General features: G+C 36.3%; 1 long non-coding RNA gene across 1 annotated transcript in view; it reads right to left on the reverse strand.

The window, feature by feature from the left end:
• Nucleotides 1–2,820: 2,820 nt before the first annotated feature.
• Nucleotides 2,821–21,989, reverse strand: part of LOC141583193 (uncharacterized) — a 69,208-nt gene continuing 50,039 nt past the window's right edge. Inside the window, exon 4 of the long non-coding RNA XR_012515900.1 lies at nt 2,821–2,865. This is a non-coding gene — a long non-coding RNA (uncharacterized LOC141583193). The remainder of the gene's footprint in view (nt 2,866–21,989) is intronic.

Consider the following 21,989-nt stretch of genomic DNA (forward strand, 5'->3'; position numbering starts at 1 on the left):
ATGGTGCTCCAGCTGGGGTGACAGAAGCAGAGAGAAGGAGGGAGGGAGGGAGGGAAGGAGGGAAAGAAGGAGAGGGGGGAGGGAGGGAGGAAGAAAGAAAAAAGAAAGAGAAAGAGAGAAAGACAGGAAGGAAGATAAGAGAAAGAAACAGAGGAAGAGAAAGAGAAAAGCAAAGGGAGAGAGAGAAAAGAGAGGAAGGAAGGAAAGAAGAAAGGGAGGGAGGGAGGGAGGGAAGAAAGATAACAGAGAAAAGAAAAAGATACATGCGTGCGTATGCTCATTGCAGCATGATTCCCAATAGCAAAGACATGAAACCAACTTAAATGCCCATTGATGGTAGACTGATAAAGAAAATGTGGTACATACACACCATGGAATATAATGGAGCCATAAAACAGAATGAGGTCATGTCCTTTGCAGCAACAGTGATGAAGGTAAAAGCCATTATCTCACATGAACTAACAGAGGAACAGAAAACCACATACTACATGTTCTCACAAGTAGAAGCTCAACATTAAGTACACATGGACACAATAGACACTGGGACTTATTTGAGGATGAAGAAAAGAGGAGGGTCAGGACTGAAAAACTACCTATGAGGTACAGTGCCTACCACATAGGTGACTAGATAATCTGTACTACAATCCCCAGTGACACTTATATAATAAACCTGCACAGGTACCTCTGAACCTAAAATAAAAGTTTAAAAAAAAAACTGATAAACTAAATCAAAGGAAGCATAAGGAAAGGAAAATGTGAGATAAAAACAAAAAAATAGTGGATATAATAAATACTTTGGTACCTTAAAAAAAGGAAATAGACAAATTAGTAAGAAGGGAAATAAGCATAAAAGCAAAAAAAGAAAAGAAAAAAATTATGTTATCTCTAATTATGAGGTACTATTTTGCACAACTCTGTGCAAATACATTTGAAATCTGCATTTATTACTATCCAATTCAACTTCTAAATTATAAAAATATCCTACATCTGCACTGTTCAATATGTAGCCACTAGCTACGTGTGTTGAGTGAATACTTGTACACTTAAATGTGGCTCATGTGACTGAGAAACTAAATTTTTTCTAATTATTAATTTATTTAATTTCTAATTATAATTTTATTATAATTAGTTTAAATTTGAACAGTCACATGCAGCTAGTGGCTATTGTATCAGAAAGCATAGAAGAAAATGAAATTGAAATTTTCTTAAGACAGTGTTATTTACCTAAGTTAAATCCAAACAGTATTTATTTAAAAAACAAAAAACTTAAAGACCAACTCTATAAAAGAAATAAAGTTATTAAAGAATCTCATTCTCTCCCTCTGACACACACACACACACACACGCAGAGAGACACACACACACACAGAGACACAGACACAGACACACGCAAAGAGAGACACAGACACACACACACACACACACACACACGCACACAGGTGTTACAAGGAAAAGGAAAGCTCTTCTTTATAACACAGAACAGGACTTTCACAAACTACTACTCATGGCCCGAATCCTGCTGCAGACCATTTTCCTGCAGTCCATGAGCTAATAATTTTTACACAGCTAAAGAAGAAATAGAATATGTAACAGAGACCATATGTGGCCCACAAAGCCTAAAAGACTTAGAATGTTGCTCTTTACTGGAAAAATCTACTGGCTCCTGATCTAGAAAAATGTCTGAATTTTAAAAATACCATTTTGCAAATACCATCAAGGTAATATGAGATTCTGGCATGAAATTACTCCTAGCACTATACACTAACATATTGTTAGGAAAAGGACCTTCATATATCTCTATTATCCATCAAATGTTTATTAAGTATGCAATTTAAATCGAAGAGATGAAACTTAGCTTCACAAATATTGAGATAAAGTGACATTATAAACTTCCCAATACAATGAAATGGGAAACATAATATTTGCCTAAACATTTTGTCTAATCCAGAAGAACAGTTAGATGAATCCAGTTTGAGAAATATTCTATGAGACAATTGGTCTGGAGTCTTCAAAAATGTCAAGGCTGTAAAAGATGAGGGAAAAGCGTGGAGGGAAAGCAATATTCTAGACTGATGAAAATAATAAACATGACCAAAAAATCCAATATAAGATCCCTGACTAATATAAAGAATATTTGAGAGCAAGTGGAGACATTTAAATTTAGACTGTATACTACATAATATTAATTATCAGTAGCAAATGTCTTGTGATTGTTACTTTAGTAATATAAAAGAATGTGCTAATTTTGGGAAGAATCCCTTAAGTATTTTTGTATAATCTTGATGTATGCAATTTGCTTTCAAGCAGTTCAGAGTTCCCCAAAATGTGTGTGTGCATGTATATGTACGTGTATGTAAGAGAGAGAAAATGAGTGTGTATGTGAAGAAGAAAAAAGACAAAGAGACACACAAAGCCAATCCCAGAAAATGTTAATCTGTGAATCTAAATAAAGGGCGCATGTGTCTTTACAGTACTTCTTTTTCAACTTTTCTGTTTGATGTTAAAAGTCGGAAGAATTTTTTTTTAAGGCACCTGTTTATTCAGGGTGAGCATGATTTTCAAATTTCTTTGCTAGATGTTGGTTTCCTGTAGTTGTTAATACTTTTGTGCCACCTGATTGCCTTATGACAAAATAAACTTAGCTATGAAAGAAAAACTGTCTGTGTAGCCATAAAGCCAAACAATTGCTTCACTGAATAGGAAAAGAAAATATGAAGTTTATTGCAAGTAATATTGTTATAAACTGTTATTCTCCTCATACAGTATAACCAATTATTACCTTGTAATGTTAGTCAGCTCTACTAATAAGGAGAGAGCAATGGGCAGTATTTATACACAATGACACTGAGACCAATTCCTTGTAGCCTGAAAAACAATATGGCAAACATTAAGAGAAGGTACAGGAGGTGTGTTTTCATGATTTACAGGACAAGAAATCACACTATCTTCTTCTACTAGATGATTAACTATTCTGGGAAACATATACTCAGGTTTATAGTTATAATAGACAAGAATACAAGGTGCATAAGCAACCCTGTCATCTTTCATTATTACAATCTTGCCAATCTGGAATGAAGCAAAAAATGACACATGTAGATAGGGGCATTGGCCTAAGAAGAGGAAGACCAGAGTGATGGCTTCAGCTCTGCTTCCAAAGCAGAGCTCTAAACTTTAGAGGTGCCATATATGGCATCTCTAAAGGCTCTTCCAAATCAAAGTCTCCTCCTTGGGACACCAATGGACCAGACCAGGAATCCTTTTGTCTTCTTCACTCCCACTGGGACTTGCTCTTTTACCCTTTCTCCTATCTCTTTGTCCTCTTGATGTTAAGTGCTACCTTGTTTGTTGTGGAATATTTAACCTATAATATTTATATATTGGTTAAATATACTATTATGTGTGGTATGCAATATAGACTGACTTGTCGAATGGATTGAGTCTGTGTTCCCCATGTCTCTAACTATGGAGTGAATGGGAAGTGCTAAGGAGAACTGTCTCCTTGGGAACTCCTTGTAGCTCATGGCTTTTGTGATTAGAAATTCTCTGGAGAACTAAGAGAATTAGGATGAGTTCTTCTTCAATAGAAGTCTGACGTGTGGAAAGACACACACATGTATGAACCAGGATACCTCTAACCTTGCACTGCTGATGACATGGGGCTTTGAGAAAAAATTGCCTAAACTACTGAGGACATAGATGCCACCAAGTGAGGTATGGGTTAAATCAAGCAGAGTAAGACCATAGGTGAGTAGAATGCTTTGGAAATTGATTATTAGATTAACTCAGAGTTAATTTAGAACATTTGTCAATCTGTTCAGTTGTGTGGTGTGTGATTTTTTAAGTACATAGGCAAATTTTCTTTCCTAAATAGGCACAGTCTCCAGAACGTTACTGAATCTTCCTTTGATCATTTTACATTTTATAATATTTCTGAGTCATTATTTTAAACATTATTACCTCTGAATAGGGATTGTAAATATGGGATGTGAACACTGGATTGAATCTGTACAGGATTCATGTATCCCTGGAAGGTGATTTTTGGAGGGACATAAATCTCGAGTGTGAACTAGTTTCTACTCTTTTTCTCCTTCTCATGAAATATGAGTGTAGCAACAACAACAAAAATTAAGTTGAGGATTCTGGTTAGTTTGGGTTCATAAATTTATCAAATTCTTACCATATTTTGCTTTAAATCAAAGTGAATGAAATTAAATCTATATCCCCTAGTCTAATTCCCTTTAGTGAGACTGCATTCTTTCAACAGCTATTAGAGAAAGATTTTTTTTTTTTGCCCACACATTTTCAAAGAAGTTTCTGGAGCTTACAACACACCGGCCATCATTTAAACTATAAGAATTCAGAAGCAGAAATTCTACCAACAATTGAACTTCACTGAGTTGGCCGACATGGTGTTTTAAATTCTAGTTCTGCTATAGAGCAAACCCAGATTGAGAAGCTGAGGACAAGTCATACGTATTGTTTGTACTGGGAGACTGCATCATTAGCAGAGTCTTTGATACACAACGGCAAGTTCTGTTTAAGATGTTTATGCTCCCGGGAGTTTTTCCTAGCGTTCTTCCATTAGACGATATGTACACAGAGCAGTGTTCACAAACTCTGAGTGGCATTGACATTAATTTCTAATAATGTTTAGAAACATTTGTAAAATTTCTAAACATTATTAGAAATTAACAATAGGGCCCCATCCTCCAGTATAAATGTGCATGCTAAATCAATGACCATTATTTGATGCACTATCCCACAAAGAAAAAATATATGGGTCTCAGAATTAAGGCATGGAAGCCACAATGGCTCTGTTACTATCACCCCCAGTAACCCACTTCTGGAATGCGTGCTTCCCATTTCCACAATTCTGGGCACCACAGGTGTAGAGAACTCTTCCACCAGCAGATAGAAAATACAGCTGCCACTTTAACATTTTGGGCACTTTGTGTTTAGGGCCAACAACAACAACAACAAACAGAATAGGGATAATTGCCATCCGGGAAACGGTACATGGCCTAATCATCAGGAGGAAAGCTGCTATTACACATTTGAGAAGTGAGCAATCAGCTTAATACCAAGGTGGTTCGCAGACATTAGTATTTCATCATCTAATTTTAATCATAAACCCATAATTGCCATAGCCATAGCCTAAGAAAAGTAAACACGAACTTGGTGCCCACAGGAAGGAAGTTGTGGGCTACCCACAAAGTTAGCATCCTTCTACCATTATAAGAACTAAGGTGAAGGGCTCTAGAATGAATCAGAGAGTTTAGCCTAGAACTCTGCCTCCCCAGTAGCAGCTAGGGCTGCAATTTCTCCTACTAACCTTTTTCCCTTATAACCTTACAAGTTTCTTCAAAGAGAAAGTCCCACCAGAGTCCTAAACGAGCCACCCTGAGAAATTATATGAGACAAACGGCCATAGAAATACGGAGGAATTGTCATAAATACTGCAGTGCCCAGATCTCTCTGCCCTATTTCCTTCAAGACTCAAGGACATGTACCCCGAGCTGGGTATGACCTCGCTGAAAGAGATTACCTCTTCTCCAGTGAATCCCTACCCAAGTACTGGAGATAAACAATAAGCTCCTCTTCCCAAAGAGGAACAACTCTGGGAGGCTACCCAAGCTTCAGGGCTCCCTTTGGAGTCAGCTGCATCCCTGTTGCAATGCATCACAGCTCCAATTCTTCCTCTGCCCAACCCTAATTCTTTCCTTTCCCCACACCCCAAGTGCTGAGCCCAAGACCACTCCCTAAGAAACATCCTTTACACTCATTTCCATCTGAGTCTGTTTTCTGTGGTAGTCAATCTACAACAAACTTTAAGTAACCCTGGCATACTAACAGCAAAAAGTTAATATTGCTATTTTACTTGCACCATAATTTTTTTTAATCACTTTGCAGTATTTTTTCTCTTAGTGTCATCTAAAAGCAAAGAGAATTCTTCAATCAAATGTGTTTATACCCTAACAAGAACTGTACTATACAGAATTATTTTTAAATATATAAGATACCTTTGATTCCTCCAATATAAATACATGTTTAACATGGCCAAACAATGTTAAGACAAACAGGAAAAAAGAAAATTTGATTATGGAATAAAATATTTGGGTATTTAGGCTGGGTGCGGTGGCTCAAGCCTGTAATCCCAGAACTTTGGGAGGCCGAGGCGGGTGGATCACGAGGTCAAGCGATCGAGACCATCCTGGTCAACATGGTGAAACCCTGTCTCTACTAAAAATACAAAAATTAGCTGGGCATGGTGGCAAGTGCCTGTAGTCCCAGCTACTAGGGAGGCTGAGGCAGGAGAATTGCTTGAACCCAGGAGGCGGAGGTTGCGGTGAGCCGAGATCGCGCCATTGCACTCCAGCCTGGGTAACAAGAGCGAAACCCCGTCTCAAAAAAAAAAAAAAAAAAAAAAAAAAAAAAAAAAAATGGGTATTTGAAGCAAAGAAATGGCTAAAGTGTTAATTGTACTTAATTGGCATATAACCTGAGACTCATCCAATATATCAGAAATCAAGTGACTTCTACACTCTGATCAGATTGTAGTACCATTTACTAGGCTTTCTTTCTCATTTTCTTCTCCCTTTATTTGCTCATCTCTTTATCTCTGGAATGTTTTTAAGCCTGAAATCCCAGTAGCTGTACTTTCCCACCCACTGTTATTTGTCTCTGAAACCTGTCTACCATCCTGGATGTGCCTGACCCTTTATTAGCTATCTGCTGACTTGAGGCAGCTGCTGCCTAGTCCTGAAGTATCTAGCAGTGTCCAGTATCTGCCTTGGACTCCTTGGCCTGGGTAAATTTTATTTTTTCTTAATGGAGAATGCAATGGAGTCACAGCTTACTCCTGGGTTAGGTTCTAACATTAGTCTATTAGGTGAAGAAAAAAATGTAGGACACTGATAATACTCTTGCAAATCTTATCAGATAAGAAAAAAGGAAATATATCTCAAAAATGCCTCATTGCTGTTTTTTTTCCCAGCATTTGAATCAATCACTATGAAATGTTTGGTTTTCATTTAAGGTAATACATTATTCAAATCAGTGCTGCGTTTAAATACAAAAGTTCCACTTAGCTTAACAAGATGCTGACATTTTAAAAGGCATGAGGGAAAGGCCGTTCCTGTTCATTGAAGGAACTCACTGGAAGATTTCCCTGCATGATTTAAAGTATTACTTTTCCTTGATCTTTTATTTTTGTTGGTTATTATACATAATACTTTGTAGTTTATTTACCAATAATATTTGTATATTTTTATGGCATACACATGATACCTTGATATACTCATGGAATGTATAATGGATCAAATCAGGTTATTGATCAAGTATTTAGGATATTCATCACCTCAAATATTTATCATTTATTTATGTCGGGAACATTTCAAATCTTCTAGCTATTTTGAAATACATATTGTTAATTATAGTCACCCTACTGTGCTATCGAACACAGGTATTTATTTCTTCTAACTAATGTTTCTCTTACTTTAATCGCCTCCAGTGTCATCCATGTTGCTGCAAATGAAAAGATTTTTATTCTCTCTTATGGCTGAATGGAATTTCCTTGTGTATATATACCACATTTTCTTTACCATTCATCTGTTGATGGACACGCAGGTTGACTCGATATTCTAGCTATTGTGAACAGTGCTGCAATAAACGTGGGGTTGCAGGTCTCCCTTTGATACACTGATTCCCTTTTCTTTGGAGAAATAACCAGGAGTTATAACCATAGGATTTCTGGATCATATGGTTGTTCCATTTTTAGTTGTTTGAGAAATCTCTGTACTGTTTACCTTCATAGCTGTACTAAATTACACTCCCATCAACAGTATGTAAGAGTTCCCTTTTCTCAGCATCCTTGCAAGAATTTATGGTCTTTTTAATAATAGCGCTCCTAACTGGGGAAGATGACAACCCTGATTATTAGTGATGCTGAGAATATTTGTATAGACCTGTTGGCCATTTATACTTTAATTCTTATGAATTAAAAACACACATACAACACAACCCAGTCAGTTAGGCATGGATATGATAACTATGAGATCGACTAACCCTGGGAAGTGGCAGAACCTGACCTATGCAAATGCCATATCTTCCTGAACCCTTCCTCCAGAACTACTTTCATGTGACTAACTCTGTTTCCACTCTTTCATACTCTTTCTGTTCACATATTTTCCCCCACTTTCATGTTCCTAACCACTCCATTTTAATCTCACTGCACGACTGATTTTCAGCTTTGCTATTCTATGTGAGCGATGACCCCAAAAGGGAATTCCAATCTGTTTAGCTACTAGATGATGATACAGAATAGAGAAATAAACATAACATTGAATTCACATAACTGTATTAGCCTTTTACAAATCAGAACAACCATGGCAATGAACTCTCACCATCCATCTTTTGGTTCATTAATATTATAAACAAATCTATTCCTCTGGGCAGACATTAAACATGAGAAAAATTAACAAAGCTGCACTAATACAATCACAAGGTCAGTAATTTATAATCTGAGAAAAGGAACTGGTAAACCATATTTTAATTATACAGTTTCATCATGATACATTACTTATGTGACATTTTAAAATTTGTTCACACAATAATTAATCCAGACAAGAAGGTTGTAATAAATCATAACCAGATAACTTATACCAGCATACTTTTCTCTCAGCGTATTTCTTCCTAGCCTACTGGACGTTTGTAACAATATCCCTGGGGTCAGATATATTCATACTGATTCATTTACCAAACTGTACAAGTATTTTTAAATATATTACTTTAATATGTTACCAATCAGAGAAAAAGTTAGTCAGTAAACAAATAAATGGCTGAAAATATTACTGTGTATTCATGGATTTCATATTTGCTTCCAGGTTGCAATGCATGGAAAAGTAGAGAGTAACTTAGAAATTCAAACCTGTTAAATTCAGGAACATGCTGGATAATTTTAAAAGTTGGAACAGCTGGCCGGGCGCGGTGGCTCAATCCTGTAATCCCAGGACTTTGGGAGGCCGAGGCGGGTGGATCACGAGGTCGAGAAAGCGAGACCATCCTGGTCAACATGGTGAAACCCCGTCTCTACTAAAAATACAAAAAATTAGCTGGGCATGGTGGCGGGTGCCTGTAATCCCAGCTACTCAGGAGTCTGAGGCAGGAGAATTGCCTGAACCCAGGAGGCGGACGTTGCGGTGAGCCGAGATCGTGCCATTGCACTCCAGCGTGGGTAACAAGAGCAAAACTCTGTCTCAAAAAAAAAAAAAAACAAAAACAAAAACAAAAAAACAAAAAAAAACATGTTGGAACAGCTATAAAAAGGTAAAGCCATGTTTCATTTGGGAAAAATAAAAGTTCCTAATAAGAGCATTAAAAATGTGAAAATGAATTTCTATCACTTGTGTTTTGACAGATCTCAAATTCATTATTGTCAATGTGCTTTCTTTTGGGAACAGTTCTAGTGATAAATCTAGTTTTAAAACACGTAAGACATGCTCAACCCTTTGACATTCTGGTCATCATGTTTCTTTACCACGTTGGACACTTGAAAAGAAATGCTATTTAACCAGTTGTCTGTGTTTTTTGTTTTTGTTTTTTTTTTAAAGCAAATTAAAAAAAAAAAGCCCATTAAAACATTAAAAAGTATTCTCACATGCATTAGCATACATTAGCATATCTGATTATCTAAAGACAATTTATTTGGACAGATATTATCCCAATTTATAGTTGAAGATACTAATATCAGAGAGGTTTAGATTTGCCCAAGGTCACAATTTTAATTCTGAAAAGCTTCCCATATCATGTTTAGCTTTTATACCACCATACAACTGCTACAATGGAGCAAATGCGCTTTGTTTACACTGGTATCACTAAGCCATGAAGCAGTGTCTGACCCCGAGTAGTTTAATCAATCTTTTGTAAATGAATGACCAGAGAAATGATTGAATGTCTGAGTCACTGTTGGGTTCCATAAGAGAGGTAGTTAAGCTACCCTTTGGCAGGAAATGAATCCTTGCAGCTCATTACAGTGGCAGCTACAGCTCTAGAGATCTCATAAATTTTGAAGGTTCCTAAAACATAAACACCTGAACTCCCAGTTGTAAGCTTCATTTAGAAATTTCCACCTCTTCTATGTGAGTGCAGTTAAGTTGGATATAACTATGAGATGTTTCACATAAGCCTCATGGTAACCCCAAGGCAAACATCTATAGTAGATACAAAATAGAGAAAAAAATAATCAAAGCATACTACTACAGAAAATTGCATAATTACAAAGAAAGACTGCAAGAAGAAAGAAATAATCTATAAAATATCCAGACAACAATAAATAAAATATCTATAGTAAATCTCTACCAATCAATAATTACTTTAAGTGTAAATGGTCTAAAATTAATAAAATATACAGTGCAGCTACATAAATTTAAAACAGACCCAACTACATGCTGCCTAAAAGAGACTCATTTCACTTGTAAAGAAACACGTAGACTGAAAATAAAATTATGAAAATAGATATCCCATACAAATGGAAATCAAAATAGAGAAGGAATAGCTGTTTACCAGATAAAATAGCTTTATATTCAAAACTGTAAAAAAAGAAAATATAACAATTCCCATACAAATGGAAATCAAAATAGAGCAGGAGTAGCTATTTATCAGATAAAATAGGCTTTATATTCAAAACTGTAAGAAAAGAAAATATAACAATTATAAATACATATGCACCACCCAACATCAGAGCACCTAAAGTATAAAGCAAATATTAACAGATATGAAGGGAGAGATAGACAGCAATACAATAATTGAAGGAGATTTCTTGGGCAGCAATAGCCGCCATTTTATGATCTGTTGCAGTTTGCACAATTTCAGTTTCAGTTCCTGTTTTCCTGCTAGTAAGTTTCAGTTTAATGTTTCCTGTTGAAAAGTTTAAGTCTTTGTTTCCCCGCTGATAAGTTTCAGTAATGTTTCAGTTTCTGTTTCTCCACTGAATGTTTCAGTTTCTGTTTCCTGCTGGTAAGTTTCAGTTTTGAAACTTATGAAGGCCGGAATCTCCCAACTGCAAGCTTCCTTTGCCCCGCCTCTCTGCCTGAGCCTATTTAAGCTGTGAGCTTAGCAACAATAAATGAGACTTGATCAGACTCCTGTCTTGTCTCCATTCTTCGTGTCTCCTGCCCATCCATCCCCACTCCCTCCCTTCGAGCTCCTGTTGTTGTCCTGCAGGTCGGGACAGATTTCAGTATTACACTTTCAGCAATAGGAAGATGATTAAGGAGAAAATTAATAAGAAAATGTTGGGCTGGGCGCGGTGGCTCAAGCCTGTAATCCCAGCACTTTAGGAGGCCGAGGCGGGTGGATCACGAGGTCAAGAGATCGAGACCATCCTGGTCAACATGGTGAAACCCCGTCTCTACTAAAAATACAAAAAATTAGCTGGGAATGGTGTCGCGTGCCTGTAATCCCAGCTACTCAGGAGGTTGAGGCAGGAGAATTGCCTGAACCCAGGAGGCGGAACTTGTGGTGAGCCAAGATCACGCCATTGCACTCCAGCCTGGGTAACAAGAGTGAAACTCCATCTCAAAAAAAAAAAAAAAAAAGAAAGAAAATGTTGGACTTCACCTATACTTTTTTTGTTCACCTATACTTTCAATCAAATGGACCTAAGGGATATATGTAGAACATTCACAGGATACATATTCTCCTCACGCCCAAATGAAACATTCTCCGGGATATATCATATGTTAGATCACAAAACAAGATTAACGAATTTAAGATTAAAAATATATCAAAATCTTTTCTGATTATAATGGTATAAAAGTAGAAATTAATAACAGGAAAAAAAGACCTGGAATATTCTCAATATAAGAAATCAAAAACCATGCATCTGAACAGCCAATGTGCCAAAGGAAAAAAAAAAAAAAGAAATTACAAGGAAAATTTATAAATATACAGAGATAAAAATGGAAACAAAGCATACCAAAACTTACGAGACACAGCAGAAGCGGCTGTAAAAGCAAAATTTATAGCAATAAACATGTACATCTAAAAGAACAAAGATCACCTCAACATTACACCAAAAGATACTAGAAAAAGAACAAACTAAGCCCAAACATAGCAGAAGGAAGGAAACAATAAGGATCGGCGCAGAAATATATCAAATGAGAATAGAAAAAGTATGGGAAAAATATCAATAAAACAAAGAAGTGGGTTTTTTTAATTTTTTTTTTTTTTGCAAAAATAAACAAAAGTGAAAAATCTTTAGCTACACCAACTAAGGCAGACAGAAGATTCAAATAAATGAAATAACAGTCCAGGCGCTGTGTCTCACGCCTGTAATCCCAACACTTTGGGAGGTGGAGGTGGGCGATAATGAGGTCAGGAGACCAAGACCACCTTGGCTAACATGGCGAAACCCCACCTCTACTAAAAATTAAAAAAAGTTAGCCAGGGGTAGTGGCACACCCCTGTAGTTCAAGCTACTCAGGATGGTGAGGCAGGAGAATTGCCTGAATCTGGGAGGTGGAGGTTGCAGTGAGCCGTGATGGCACCACTGCACACCAACTTGGGCAACAAAGCGAGACTCTGTCTCAGAAAAAAAAGAAAAGAAAAGCAAAAAAATCACAGATTAGAGAGGAGACCTTACAACAGATGCCTCAGAAATGAAAAGAATCATAAGGGACTATTATAAACAGTCATATGCCAACATTAAATAACCTAGAGAAAATGCATAAGTTTCTAGCAACACACAATCTAGTAAGATCAAATCAAGAAGAAACAAAAAGGTTCAACAAACCATTAACAAAAAAAGTTGAAGTAGCAACCATTTACTTTTTATTTTATTTTATTTTATTTATTCTTTTTTTAAGACAGGGTTTCACCATGTTGGTCAGGCTGGTCTTGAACTCCCGACCTCAGGAGATCCACCCGCCTTGGCCTCCAAAGTGCTTGGATTACAGGCGTGAGCCACCACGCCCGGCGATGCAACCATTTACTGATTAGGAGATCCTTTCATCATTGCTTGTTTTTTTCAGGATTGTCAAAGATCAGATGGTTGTAGATGTGCGGTGTTATTTCCGAGGCCTCTCTTCTCCATTAGTCAGTGGGTCTATTCTGGCAAGAGTACCATGCTGTTTTGGTTACTGTAGCCTTGCAGTACTGTGTCAAGTCAGGTAGCATGATACCTCCAGATTTGTTCTTTGTGCTTAAGATTATCTTGAGTATACAGGATCTTCTTTGGTTCTATATGAAATTTGAAATAGTTTTTTTTTTTTTTTTTCTGATTCTGTGTAAAATATATACGGTAGTTTGATGGGAATAGCATTGAATCCAAAAATTACTTTAAGCAGTGTGGCATTTTTATGATATTGATTTCTCCTATTCATAAGGATAGAATGTTTCTTTGTTGGTGTCCTCTCTTATTTCCTTGAGCAGCCATTTGTCATTGTCCTTGAAGAGGTCCTTCACATCCCTAGTGAGCTGTATTCCTAGGTATTCTCTTTGTAGCTATTATGAATGGGTGTTCATTCAAGATTTGCCTCTTTGCTTGCCTATCATTGGTGTAAAGGAAGGCTTGTGATTTTTGTACATTGATTTTGTATCCTGAGACTTTGCTGAAGTTGTTTATCAGATCAAGAAGTTTTGGGGCTGAGACAATGAAGTTTTCTAAATATAAAATCATGTCATCTGCAAACAGAGACAACTTGACTTCCTCTCTTCCTATTTAAATATCCTTTATTTCTTTCTCTTCCCTGATTGCCCTGGACAGAACTTCCAATACTATGTTGAATAGGAGTGGTAAGAGAGGGCATCCTTGTCTTGTACCAGTTTTCAAAAGAAATGCTTTCAGCTTTTGCCCATTGAATATGATTTTGGCTGTAGGTTTCTCATAAATAGCTCTTAATATTTTGAGATATGTTCCATGCAAAGACACACAAAGGCTCTAAACCAAGGGATGGAGGAAAATTTACAAAGCAACTAGAAAGCCAAAAAAAAAAAAAAATTAATTAGGGGTTGCAATTCCTAGTCTCTGAGAAAACAGACTTTAAACACAGGTCAAAAAGACAAAGAAAGGCATTACATATGCTAAAGGAAACAATTCAACGAGAATAGCTAACTATTCTGAATATATATACACCCACAACAGAAGCACCTAGTTTCATAAAACAAGTTCTTGAGCCTAAGACCTACACACACACACTTAGGCTCCCATACAATAACAGTGGGAAACTTCAACACCCCACTGTCAAGATTAGACAGATCAATGAGAGAGAAAATTAACAAGGATATCCAGGACTAAACTCAGCTCTGGATCGCGTGGACCTAGTAGATGTCTACATAACTCTCTACCCCAAATCAACAGAATATACCTTCTTCTCAGTGCCACATGACACTTATTCTAAGATCAACCACATAATTGAATTAAACCACTCCTCAGCAAATGCAAAAGAACTGAAATCATAACAAACAGTCTCTCAGACCACAGTGCCATCAAATTAGAACTAGGATTAAGAAACTCACTCAAAACCACACAATTTCATGAATATTGAACAACTTGTTCCAGAATGACTCCTTGGTAAAGGATGAAAGTAAGGCAGAAATAAAGAAGTTCTTTGAAACCAACAAGAACAAAGAGACAACATACCAAAATCTCTGGGATACAGCTAAAGCAGTGTTAAGAGGGAAATTTATAGCACCAAATGCCCATATGAGAAAGTTAGAAAGATCTCAAATCGACAACCTAACATCACAACTTAAAGAACTAGAGAGGCAAGAGCAAATTAATCCAAAAGATAGCAGGAGACAAGAAATAACTAAGATCAGACAAGAACTGAAGGAGACAGAGACATAAAAACACCCCCAAAATATCAATGAATCCAAGAGTTCATTTTTTGAAAAAATTAACAAAATAGATAAACCCTAGCTACAATAATAAAGAAGAAAAGAGAGAAGTATCAGACGGACACAGTAAAATGTTATTAAAGGAGATATCACCACTGACGCCACAGAAGTACAAACTTAGAGAATACTATATTACCTCTATGTAAACCAGGAAAAAGTCAAATCGCTGAATAGACTAATAACAAGTTCTGAAATTGAGGCAGTAATTAATAGCCTACCAACCAAAAAAAAAAAAAAAAAAAAAAAAAACCCAGGACCAGACAAATTCACTGACCAATTCTACCAGAGGTACAAAGAGGAGCCTGTACCATTCCTTCTGAAACTATTCCTAACAATGGAAAAGGAGAGGCTTCTTTCGAACTCATTATATGAGGCCAACATCATCCTGATACCAAAATGTGGCAGACACACAACAAAAAATACAAAACTTCAGGACAATATCACTGATGAACATCAATGTGAAAATCCTCAATAAAATATTGGCAAACTGAATCCAGCAGCACATCAAAAAGCTTATCCACCACAATCAAGTTGGCTTCATCCTTGGGATCCAAGGCTGGTTCAACATATGCAAATCAATAAACATACCATATAAACAGAACCAAGGAGTAAAATCAAATGATTATCTCAATACATGCAGAAAAAGCCTTTGATAAAATTTAACATCCCATCATGTTAAAAACGTGCAATGAACGAGATATTCATGGAACATATCTCAAATTCTTCTTAAATTTTTCTAAAGCTTAGAACTAGAGGGAATACTGTCAAACCCATTTTTTGGGCCAGCATCATTCCTATGTCAAAGCTAGACACAATAAGGAAACTACAGGCCACTAAGATGAACATAGATGGAAAAACCATCAAGAGAACACACACAAAATGAACTCAAGAACACATCAAAGAAATTACACACAATGACCAAGTTGGATATATGTCTGTCTCAACACTGTTTTTATCATGAAACCATGGTAAAGAAGCTAAAGAGACAACTTAAACACTGGGAGTATAGATTTACCAACCATAGTCTCTCTTAAAAAGTTAACACCTAAAATATGTAAGGAATTCAAAGAACCCAATAGCAAAACAAAATAATAACCTGATTAAAAAATAGGTAAAGGACTTCAACAGACTTATCTCCAGAGAAGACATAAAAATGGCCAACAAGTATATGAAAACGTGCTCAACATCACTAGCCATTCGGGAAATACAAATCAAAACCACAATGATTTATCCCCTAACATCTGTTGGGATGCTTATTATGAAAAAGACAAGAGGTAAGTGGTGCTGAGGGTGTAGAGAAAAGGAAACACTTACAAACTGTTGGTAGGAATGGAGATTTAGGTAGCCACTTTGGAAAACTTTACAGAGCTTCCTAAAAGAAATTCAACGTAGAACTACCATATAACAATTCATGTAGAATTACCATAGTAATCCCTCTTCTGGATATATCCCCAAAGGAAATGAAATCACCACCTTATAAGGATATCTGTGTGTCCATGCTTATTGTAGAATTATTCTCAAAGCCAAAGTAGGGATATGAGCTAAGCATCTACTGATAGAGGAATGGATAAAGAAACCATGGTATACATATACAACACATTACTATCTGGCCTTAAAAAGGAGATCCTGCCGTTTTCAGCAACATGGATGAATTATGTTCAGTAAAATAAGCTAGATATAGGAAGACAAATACTACATGAACTCACTTATATGTGGAATCTTAAAAACATAATCATAAACACAAAGCAGCAGAGTAGAATGGTAGTTGGGAAAGGTACAGGAGAAATGGGAGATGTGGGCCAAAGGGTATAAATTTTTTATTTACACAGGATGAATATGGGTAGAGAACTAGCATACAGCATAAGCATCATAGTTGATGATATTACATTGTATACTCTGGAAATTTGTTAAAACAATAAATTTTAGATACTCTTACCACACACGCACATACACACACGTCAAAAGGAAAGGTGACTATGGAAGATAATGTAGTAATTTATTAAAGTATTTGACTGTTAAAAGCACTTCACCATGCAGATGTATATGGAAACATGTTGTACACCTTACATTTATACAATAAAAATATTACTCATCATTATTACTGAAAAATAAAATTTTTCATAGACACTTAAAATATAAATTATATTAAGATAACTGTACACATATTTTAAGCATTTCTCAGTATTAATTTTTAACATGGTGAATAGTAATAGAACCCACATAAATAATTACTGAAAATAAAAATGTCTTCCCCATTCTACTGAGAGATCTTCAGGGAAAATATTCTAGTAGTCCAGGTTAATTTTTTTTTAACTCTATATTTTTTGTGGACATAATTGCAAGTCAAAAAAGAATCTTCCTATGAATCATCGGTTATTTCAGTGTCCTAGGCATCTCTAAAAATAAGCTGCCAGACAACCTGAACCTGGAAAAGAATTGAAAATTTCCCCATTCAGTTGTATTCTTTTTGTTCACTGGTAACTGTAGGAATTTTTAGAAATCAAGTTGCTTTCTCGATGTTCACTGCATTCAATAGCATGTATGTCATGAAAATGTTCCCTTATTTATCTGTATGCCTAATAAACTGTAGTATGAAGTAAATAATAATTCACTTGAAAAGCTCCTCTGTAGTTACTGCAGATTTGAGTGTGATTATTTAAATGTCACCCGATGAGGCAGAGTAGGATGATTACCAACCACCTGCCTGTCTAATACATCTTGAAAGGCATCAAAACTCATGTGCTTGCAGGCAAGAAGCATGACATAGTTATTTCATTCCACTTTAATAAATCATGCTTGAGTTTACTACTGTGAGCCAGGGAGGATTGAAGAGAAAGTGGAATGGGCTCAGAACTCTGAGAAATAAAGCACAGCTAAGGAGACAGCCAGAGAAGTTGTAGTTCTGAAATTGGCTGCTTTCTGTCAAACACTGAGAGACTTTCTTTCTCATAGAGATTAGCTTATTTTTTTCACAAAGGTGGAAGGGGATATTTGGAAATTTTTTAAAAAATCACACACTGGTGTATAGAAAGAAAAATTTAACAATACAGTGAGACCCCCTGATCTTTCATACTGATATGAATTAAAACATAAGGCATGTCTATCCTGACAAAGACCAAATACACAATTACATAAGCCAAGATTCATCATCTTTCTCAACATCATCATCCACTGAATGTTTACTGTGTGCCAACAAGTTAAGTGTTTTCAAGGAAACCTCACAAAACCTTTATGAGCCAGGTACTTTTATGAGCCCCTTTTTTCAAATGAAAAAATTAAAGCCTACAGAAGTTGTAAATAACTGGTCCAAAGTGGTTACACTACTAAAGATCCTCTCATTCCAAGGTCCCAGTCTTCCCAAAGAGCAAAGAAGAGATTAATATGGCTCTAGAATAAAAATAGTAGTATTTGGATAAGAAAATGAGTGTTACAGGAAGGAGAAAGCACACAGGATGAAAAGAGAAGAAAAGTTATGTTTGTAGAATAACTAGGAGACTGACTGAGTCAGTGGAGGATTTATATTGAGAAATGGTAGGAAGCAAGCTAGAATAGAAGACTGGGGGCAAATCAGTCAAATAGATTTAAATGCCAGTCTAAAACCAGGGCAATTGGAAGCCAGTGCACATTTTTTTATCAGAGTTCAATACTTGAATAATCCTGTGTTTGTTTTAGGAAATCACACAAGATTGACAATCTGGTTAAATACATTTAATTTAGAGATTAGACATTGAGATTTATGTTAAGGATCCCTACTCTTTGCTACTTAAAAGTCAAGATAAGTGAACATTACATTTAGCTGAGAAAAGAAATATCCAGTAACTGCCTTTTGAATATGAACTTTTAATCACTGTTACATTGTTTTGTTCCTTGAGAATCTGTGATATTCTAAAGAAAACAGATTCCTATTTTTATGGTAGGAACTTTATGAATGCAGACACTTAGTGAAGAAGTAATATAAGTGGTACCAACAACAGAAAATGGATTTAGGAGAAGTAAGTGACATGAATTGGGAGAATGTCATAAGCCCATTTTAGCCATGTTCCCCAAGACCTCCAGAATGCCTTTCACCCATAACTACTCACTGACATGGTGGCTTTCAGGTGAATGCCATGGAGATTGCTAGGCAAGGAGCATGGAGAAGACCAATCAGAAAATGCCTCGAGTCACTTGCCTATGTAAAATATCTCCCCTTTTGGGCTCTGTGTATTCTGCACTTTCTCAATATTCAGCTACATTAGATCCTCTTCTTGTTTCATTTTATTAATTTTTTTTAAGAGATAGGGTCTCACTGTATTGTCCAGGATTGTCTCAAATTCTCAGGCTTGCCTCCAACTTCCAGGGCTAAAGCCATTCTCCCACCTCAAGCCTCCTGAGTAGCTGGGACTACAGGTTCATAACACTGCATCTGGCTCTTTCTCTTAACTCTGACCACTGACTTCTAGAATTTCCTGCTATGCCACACTATAATGTGAGCTTATATGTATTTATAGAGGCTGCCAAGAAACAGTCCCAGAAGTGTTGTGTTCCAAATCTGAGAACAGAACTTTGGTTTACTTCATGTAGTGTTTGATTTTTAGGCTAGGGAAGCAAATGCATCCTTAAAACCAACTTATGTCCGTCCTGCCTCTGGGAAGTCTTCTCCAACACAGACGTCTTCAAACACAGAAATTTTATTTCTAAAAAAAAGGTGTGGAAAAGCATGTCTGAAAAATTTCAGTTCTCATAACATAGAAGTTAAAAAAAAGTAAGCAATAAAAATGTCATTGAATATATACATTCACATGTGAGACAAACATAGATAATGCAAATAAAAGTTGTGAAGGCTACCCACTTTCAAAACAAAACATTGACGAACTTTAATGTTTTTGCTACATTCCTTCTGTTGAACCAACTTCTTCAGAACTTTAGGAAATATTGCAATAGTATTGAGATCTAAGGAGAACACAGATCTAAAATAACATAGGTCTAAGATCTAGAACATAGATATAAGATCTACGTTCTCCTCCATATTTTAGGTTGTGCTTCTTAGAAAGGACTTGAAGCAATGCTTACTGGTTTTTAAATTATTGTCTTCTGTATGAGAATTTTCTCTTGTTTCACACACATCTTCGCCAAAAATAAATAAATAAATAAATAAATAAATAAAGACTTTGTTACTTTTTGTTTGACTTCCTTTCCAATTACCTTGGTTCATTAGGGTAAGATTTAGCTGTATTTTCTCCATAAACTGAAAGGGTAGACATATTTTCTCTGTGGACAACCCAACAGAGCCACCGTCATTTGCTAAAGAACAGTTGCTATATGTTTTTGTGTTTTCACGTACTTAATTAAATGTGGCTTATATTAAAAATAGCACAGATGTTTTGTTAGAAAACCAAGATTAGAAAAAGATTACTACAGCCAACTCCACATCATCTCTCTTGCCATTTAGTTTCTACCATTCTGAGTCAAACTATCAGCATTGCTTCCATTATTCACCATTTCTCTTTGATGCTTCACATCGTTTATTTTCTTTTCTTTTTTAAAATTTCTATCACAATACCAGTCTCTCCCCACAACTCGAATTGCTCAAATAATTACATGAGGACTACCCTGGTTTAGATAGTGCCCTTTCATATGTTTTCTCATTCAGGTTTTATAAAAACTTGTTTTATGCCGGGCGCGGTGGCTCAAGCCTGTAATCCCAGCACTTTGGGAGGCTGAGGCGGGTGGATCACGAGGTCAAGAGGTCGAGGCCATCCTGGTCAATATGGTGAAACTCCGTCTCTACTAAAATACAAAAAATTAGCTGGGCATGGTGGCGCGTGCCTGTAATCCAGCTACTCAGGAGTCTGAGGCAGGAGAATTGCCTGAACCCAGGAGGCGGAGGTTGCGGTGAGCCGAGATAGTGCCATTGCACTCCAGCCTGGGTAACAAGAGCGAAACTCCGTCTCAAAAACAAAACAAAACAAAAAAAAACAAAAAAAAAAACTTGTTTTACAAGACCTTGTTTTACAAGACCTTAAAATTGTGTGATTCAAATGGGCAATATGTAGCAATATGTTCATCTTTGATCTACCAATCCCACTCTTGAGAATTTATTCCAAGGACCAAAATGTATGCACCAACTCTATATATTAAAATAAGTATTAATAATACCAGGTTTTGAAATGACCACAATGTCCAGTAGTAGGAAATCAGTTAAATAAACTATGATACCTTTGCATGATGTAATAATGAATCCAATTTCCATGATCAGGTTAAGCATCAAAGGAAGCATATAAAACTATCTACATTATGACAGAAACTTGGATGTATTATTGATATGTACACCTGAAAGAGCTGAAAGTATATTTTACAAAATGGTAGGCTTATCAGTGCTTTTTATCTCTATCCTTTTCTCTCTTTTCTCTTTAACTATAAATAGCATATATCTCATGTGAGATACATGTGTGTATATATACATACGTATAAAATTGGCACCAAAGTACATATCATAATTTTACCTTTAAGAAAAATGAAACTTATGCTACCACTTACATATGACCCAGAAATTTCACTCCTATGTATGTACCCAAAGGAATAAAAATCTGTGATCACACAAATATTTGTACCTACATTTATATAGCAACATTACTAACAGTAGTCAAAAGGTAGAAACCCTCCACATGTCACCTTGATGAATTTAAAAATGTGGTAGCCATACAATGGTTATCATCCATAAAAAAGTAGTGATACACACCAAATTTAACCTTGAAAACATAATGCCAAGTGAAGGGAGTCACTCAAGTAGACCTTACATTGTGATATGGTTTGGCTGTGTCCCCACCCAAATCTCATTTTAAATTGTAGTTCTTATAATCCCTCTCTGTGGTGGGAGGGATCTGGTGGGAGGTAATTTAATCATGAGGGTGGTTACTCTCATGCTGTCCTATTGATAGTGAGTGAATTCTCGTGAGATCCGAAGGTTTTATAAGGAGCTTTTTCACCTTTTGCTTGACAAGTCTTTTTCCTGCTATCGTGTGAAGAAGCACGTGTTTACTTCCCCTTCAACCATGATTCTAAGTTTCCTGAGGCCCCCCCAAGCCATGCAGAACTGTGAGTCAATTAAATCT

This window comes from Saimiri boliviensis, assembly GCF_048565385.1.
Source record: "Saimiri boliviensis isolate mSaiBol1 chromosome 19 unlocalized genomic scaffold, mSaiBol1.pri SUPER_19_unloc_1, whole genome shotgun sequence".
NCBI lineage: Eukaryota > Metazoa > Chordata > Mammalia > Primates > Cebidae > Saimiri > Saimiri boliviensis.